The sequence below is a fragment of the Arachis ipaensis genome, chromosome B09 (genome assembly GCF_000816755.2).
Source record: "Arachis ipaensis cultivar K30076 chromosome B09, Araip1.1, whole genome shotgun sequence".
Classification (NCBI taxonomy): domain Eukaryota; kingdom Viridiplantae; phylum Streptophyta; class Magnoliopsida; order Fabales; family Fabaceae; genus Arachis; species Arachis ipaensis.
The window spans coordinates 25,326,565-25,332,773 of NC_029793.2; the positions used below are offsets into that span (position 1 = coordinate 25,326,565).

At 35.0% G+C, this 6,209-nt stretch overlaps 1 pseudogene; it reads right to left on the minus strand.

The window, feature by feature from the left end:
• Window positions 1,559-3,731, minus strand: LOC110267237 (annotated as a pseudogene).

Consider the following 6,209-nt stretch of genomic DNA (forward strand, 5'->3'; position numbering starts at 1 on the left):
CGAAGTTGTGACAAATTATGAATTGAGATTAGAGCACCAAGCCTTTGGAGCCTCTACCAGAGTTCACAATTTCATGCACCAAAGCTCGAGCTCTCTAATTTCTTGTTTACTGGCTCTCACAATCTCAAGCATAGTTGTCAAAATCGAACGAAACAGACGAACCAAAAATTGGTAAATCGGCCATATGACCAATCTGAGACTTTAGATGATGCATACGACCGAATAAGAAAGAAAACCAGTGAGAATCGATTTGGTAGAAAATCGGTGAACCGGTCGGATTTTAAAACCCATACCGGTTCAAATTGAAAAAATTAAAAAGAAAAGAGACCCCATCCCCAAATGAAACCCTAGCATTACTCCCCCATTCTCTTTTCCTTCAAAGTTCAGAGAGACTGAGACTCTCCCCCATTCTTGTCTCCTTCAATCTCAGCTTCACCTTGCTACTCTCCTCCATTCTTCTTCGTGACTTCGTCTTTCCTGGCCTCCTGAAGAACCGAACGGTTGAACCCATCTTCCAAAACATTGTTTAATAAAGTTTTACGGTAGTCCCTTACTATGGCATATTGAACTTTCTCATCCCATACACAACATTTTTAACATTTGTCAAAGTTTTTGAAATTGAATTTCTATTTAGAATTAGATCACATTTTGGTTTGAAGTAAACAACTATACATTATTTGAAATTATGGTACCTCCTAATCTTTTTAACTAACTCACTAGCCAATCAAGCCCTATTTGTAGCCTTATTGGAGTTTTTTCTTAGACATGTATAATCATCATTAAATATATTCATTTGCCAATAAAAATCTTCATGTTCCCTTGAGGCATATACTATTAAATTATACTATTTAAATTTGCAAATAATATAACACCTAATGATATCATTCTTTTTTAATCTCATTCTCTTACCCTCTTGAATTATTTAAACTCTCTCATAGCCTCTCTAAATTCATATTTAGTGTTAACTTTTATTCCCACCTGAAGTTGAAACTCACCAAACCTTACATCATCTCTAAAAATTGAAAAATCATTATATTCTTCTTCATTCTCAAAATTAGAAGGAGTTTTCATCTTTTCTTAGTGATAAGAGTTAGCACCATTAGACTCGTCATCTGGGTCTAATGTTTCATACATTATACCTTGCCCTATGACTTCTAAAATCCCTAATCCACCTCTGTATCTAAAACCTCCTCAACCCAAGCATCCTCACCTTCCGGTATCTTTTTTTCCTTTGCAAAGATTGACGCAGAGAATTTCTTAAATTTTAGCTTTCACTAGACTTGTATTTTTGTCCTAACTTGTAGGAACTATCTTTTAAACTATCATCATTACTGGAATTATCATTAGGTCATTGTTCTTGCTAAATTTTTGCCTTTAGTAACAAATCTTGTGCAAGGTCTAATAGCTTGAGATGTGATATTCTTTTAGATTAGATTGTGTTTAGATTATAAAATGGTATTCTTCTTGGACTTGGTAGTTGGTTTGTGTCTAATTTTGGGAGGGGTTATTTTTATTAAACTACTCTTCTACCTTAGCCCATGACAACAACAAAGAAGTTTCGTGGTCCACAAATTCATATAGTCATTTTTGAAAACATAAAAACTAGACCAGGATTTATGGCTCTGACTGAGTCCAAAAACCCTGATCCATAGGAGAATTCTGCGAGTTCACTTCTATTCATTAGTTTTGCAGTGGTTATAAGAGAAGACTTTATAGCTGCCAGAGATCAATCAGGACGAAAAGTCTTAACATATGTAGCTGCACCAGCAACATGGGGGCATGACATTGAGGTTCCAGAGAGTATGTTGTATTTCACAGATCTTTTATCTGTTTTATCCTGAGAAGGTGGTGCAAGAGGTGAGTAAGCAGCCAAAATTTCTATACCAGGAGCACTAATGTCTGGCTTCATAATTTCTCTGATTTGCATATTGGGTCCTACAGAAGAGAATTCAGCAATAATTAGAGCAGTATTATTTATAAAGTCTGTACTACTCAATATTTCAGCACAAGGGGTGGTAGTGGAATTTGCATAAGACAAAGCAACATCATAAGCCTCTGGATCTATGCCTAATGCAGGATAAGAAACTACTTGAGCTTCATATTCGTAAGAGATTGAAATTGAGCCAAATGCTCCCGATGCAAGACCCGCTGAATAACCAAATGAAGTTCTACACAAGACGATTTTTCCCTTTATGCGTTTGGGGTCCAAACAAAAACAAAATTCGGTATCTTTGTCTGATGGACATTTTGGACTTGAAGCAAACTTTACATGGATCAATAGAATCTTTGTCCCATTTGATGCAAACCCATTTATTGACTTCCCCGAAAGCATTAATCCATTGCCAAGCAAAACGTTATCAATGATTCTACGATCCATAGTGGTAGCTGCAACAACCAAGGTGATACATTAAATGTTACAGTGTTGGGACCATTATTACCTGCAGCGTTTATAGTGAAGATCCCTTTTTTCCATTGTTTGAAAAGATCCAATTGCTATGATGTATTCATCGAAGGTCATTTGCTCATCTGTCCCAATTAAAATTGTGATAAGATCCACACCATCGGCAATGGCATCATCAAAAGCAACCAATATGACATCAGCTCTGCACTCTCGTTTACTACACATACTGTAAGCAGCAATTCTTGCTGATGGGATACCTCCTCTTGCAACTCCTTCGGCAATTCCATAGAAGCTTTCTCCCACTACTTTATTCCCTGCTGCAATTGATGCTGTGTGAGTTCCATGCCCAACAATGTCTCTTGCTGAAGGTTGACCTTTTAGATAGTGTCTTGCACCGATTATTTTTTTTTGCATATGAAGTTTTTACCACCTTTGCATGCACCTTTCCACTTTTTGGGAATTAGACCGAAACCATGATCGTTGAAGCTCTCTGACTCTGGCCAGATTTCAGTGTCTATAACTCCGATTATAACATCACTCTCACCAATTTTGTTTCTATGTGAGTATGTGTCGATTATTTGAACCCCATGAAGTCCCAAGACCTTGTAGTTTGTAGTTTCAGTGTTCTACTTGAAAAAACAGAAACCACTCCTTCCATCTTTTTCAGCTTCTCTCTTTCTTGGCTAGTGATCATTGCAGCAAAACTATTAAAGCTCTTATAATAACTTCTAACCATGTGATTTGTTGCATCGTTATCATTAGTAGTTTGTTGTATCATACTAAGATGGTGGGATGTTGGAGAATAATTATGCTTTGGGAGTGATCCCATGTAAACAATGTGAAGATTCTTATTAGCATCATTAGCACTACTTACTAAGAATTTCATGAAGAAATAGGCATATAAGAAAAGAAGAAAACTATAGTTGGCCATTGTTCAAGTATGTTAGATACATGTATCCAATGGCTTGATTACATATATAAAATATAATCGATGTCTTAAGAGTCTTGGTATCCTCCTTGAAAATGATGCATAGGCTATCATCTTTCCGGTGAGAAATCACCCTACTTCTTTTTCAACCTCCTCCCAAAATGAATAATCAATTTTTCAATTTAGCTCAGAATCAAACCAATCTCTATTACATCCATCCAAGTAAAAATTCAACATCAGCCTTGGTTATCCCTGTTCTAACAGGAAATAACTATCATTCATAGAATAGTCACTATGGCCTGAATTTGTGGTTACCGCTGGTCTAATTTTTTATGTTTCTAAAAATGACTATCTGAATTTGTGGGTCACAAGACTTCTTTATTGTTGTCATGGATTAAGGTAGAAGAGTAGTTTAATAATTTTTAAGTTCTAAAACAAAATTGGATTTTGGATTAGACTTAGTGTTAATAGTTACAGCAAGCTTGGTGTTCTCCTTGGAATTGGGCTTGAGATTAGGGTTGGGATTGGGCTTTGAATTAAGCTTGGTTGCTCTTAGGCTTGGGAGTCAACTTTAATTTTAGGGTTGGGATTGGAATTAGGGTTAGAATTTGAAATTAGTTTCAGGCTACATTTAGAAGTGGTGAATATAATACGGTTATTGTCTAACTTAAAAGTAGTTTTAAATTTGGGACTTAAGTTGATGTTACATATTAAAATAGAATTAGGCTTATAGTTTGAGGTAGGAGTGAAAGTGTTGTTGGAAATAATTTTAGTATTCTGAGAAGTGTTGGCACAGGGTTAGGATTGTAGGTTGTACTTGGCTTGCTCTTTAAGTCTCCCTCACGAACCTTTATTCATGATCAACACATACCACAACTTCTTTCAATGATAAAATTTTTAGTGTTGACACTTCAAACTCATAATAAACATCAACAATTTTATTGGTCCTTTATACATAAAAACATATTTCTCTTGACTCATTGTCATGTGTTAGAACTCTCAAACCAACATCCAAATTTTTACTCTAGAATTAGTTACCAACACTCGTATATCTTGCTATATTCAAATTTTTTTGTAACAGCTTTTAGTGTGTCCTAGGATCCCTTTTTCTATTGCTTGAAAAGATATTGCAATGATGTCTTCATCAAAGGTCATTTGCTCATATGCTCTAATTGAAATTGTGATAAGATCCACACCATCGGCAATGGCATCATCAAAAGCAACCAATATGGCATCAGCTCTGCACTCTCGTTCACTACACACACTATAAGCAGCAATTCTTGCTGATGGGACACCTCCTCTTGAAACTCCTTCGGCGATTCCATAAAAGCTTGCTCCCACTACTTCATTCCCTGCTGCAATTGATGCTGTGTGAGTTTCATGACTAACAATGTCTCTTACTGAAGGTTGACCTTTTAGATAGTGTCTTGCACCGATTATTTTTTTTGTTGCATATGAAATTTTTACCACCTTTGCATGCACCTTTCCACTTTTTGAGAATTAGACCGAAACCATGATAGTTGAAGCTCTCTGACTCTGGCCAGATTTTGGTGTCTATAACTCCGATTATAACATCACTCTCACCAGTTTTGTTTTTATGTATCGATTCTTTGAACCCCATGAAGCCCCAAGACCTTGTAGTTTGTAGTTTCAGTGTTCTGCTTGAAAAAACAGAAACCACTCCTTCCATCTTTTACAGCTTCTCTCTTTCTTGGTTAGTGATCATTGCAGCAAAACCATTAAAGCTCTTATAATAACTTTTAACCATGTGATTTGTTACATCGTTATCATTAGTAGTTTGTTGCAGCTTACTAAGATGGTGGGGTGTTGAAGAATAATTATGCTTTGGAAGTGATCCCATGTATACAATGTGAAGATTCTTATTAGCATCATTAGCACTACTTACTAAGGATTTCATGATGAAATAGACATATAAGAAAAGACGAAAACTATAGTTGGCCATTGTTCAAGTATGTTAGATACATGTATCTAATAGCTTGATTACATATATAAAATATAATTGATGTCTTAAGAGTCTTGGTATCCTCCTTGAAGAGGATACATAAACTATTATCTTTCCGGTGAGAAATCACCCTACTTCTTTTTCAACCTCCTCCCATAATGAATAATCAATTTTTCAATTTAGCTCAGAATCAAACTAAGCTCTATTACATCCATCCAAGTAAAAATTCAACATTAGTCTTGGTTATCCCTATTCTAACAGGAAATAACTATCATTCATAGAATAGTCACTATAGCCTAAATTTGTGGTTACCCTTGGTCTAATTTTTTATGTTTCTAAAATTAACTATCTGAATTTGTGGGTCACGAGACTTCTTTATTGTTGTCATGGGTTAAGGTAGAAGAGTAGTTTAATAATTTTTAAGTTCTAAAACGAAATTGAATTTTGGATTAGACTTGGTGTTAATAGTTGCAACAAGCTTGGTGTTCTCCTTGGAATTGGGCTTGAGATTAGGGTTGGGATTGGGTTTTGAATTAAGTTTGGATTGCTCTTAGGCTTGGGAGTCAACTTTAAATTTGGGTTGGGGTTAATTTTGGGGTTGAGATTGAAATTAGAGTTAGAATTTGAAATTAGTTTTAGACTACATTTAGAAGTGGTGAATATAACACGGTTCTTGTCTAACTTAAAAGTAATTTTAAATTTGGGACTTGAGTTAATGTTACATATTAAAGTAGAATTAGGGTTATAGTTTGAGATAAGAGTAAAAGTGTTGTTGAAAAAATTACCATAAATATTATATAGCACAAATAAATTACCACAAATGGCTAACAAAATCAAAATTCCATTAAAAAAACCTCTAGAAGAAACAAAAATCTTAGTATCTATTAGGTTATATTTTATTTTCTTATATGAGACAT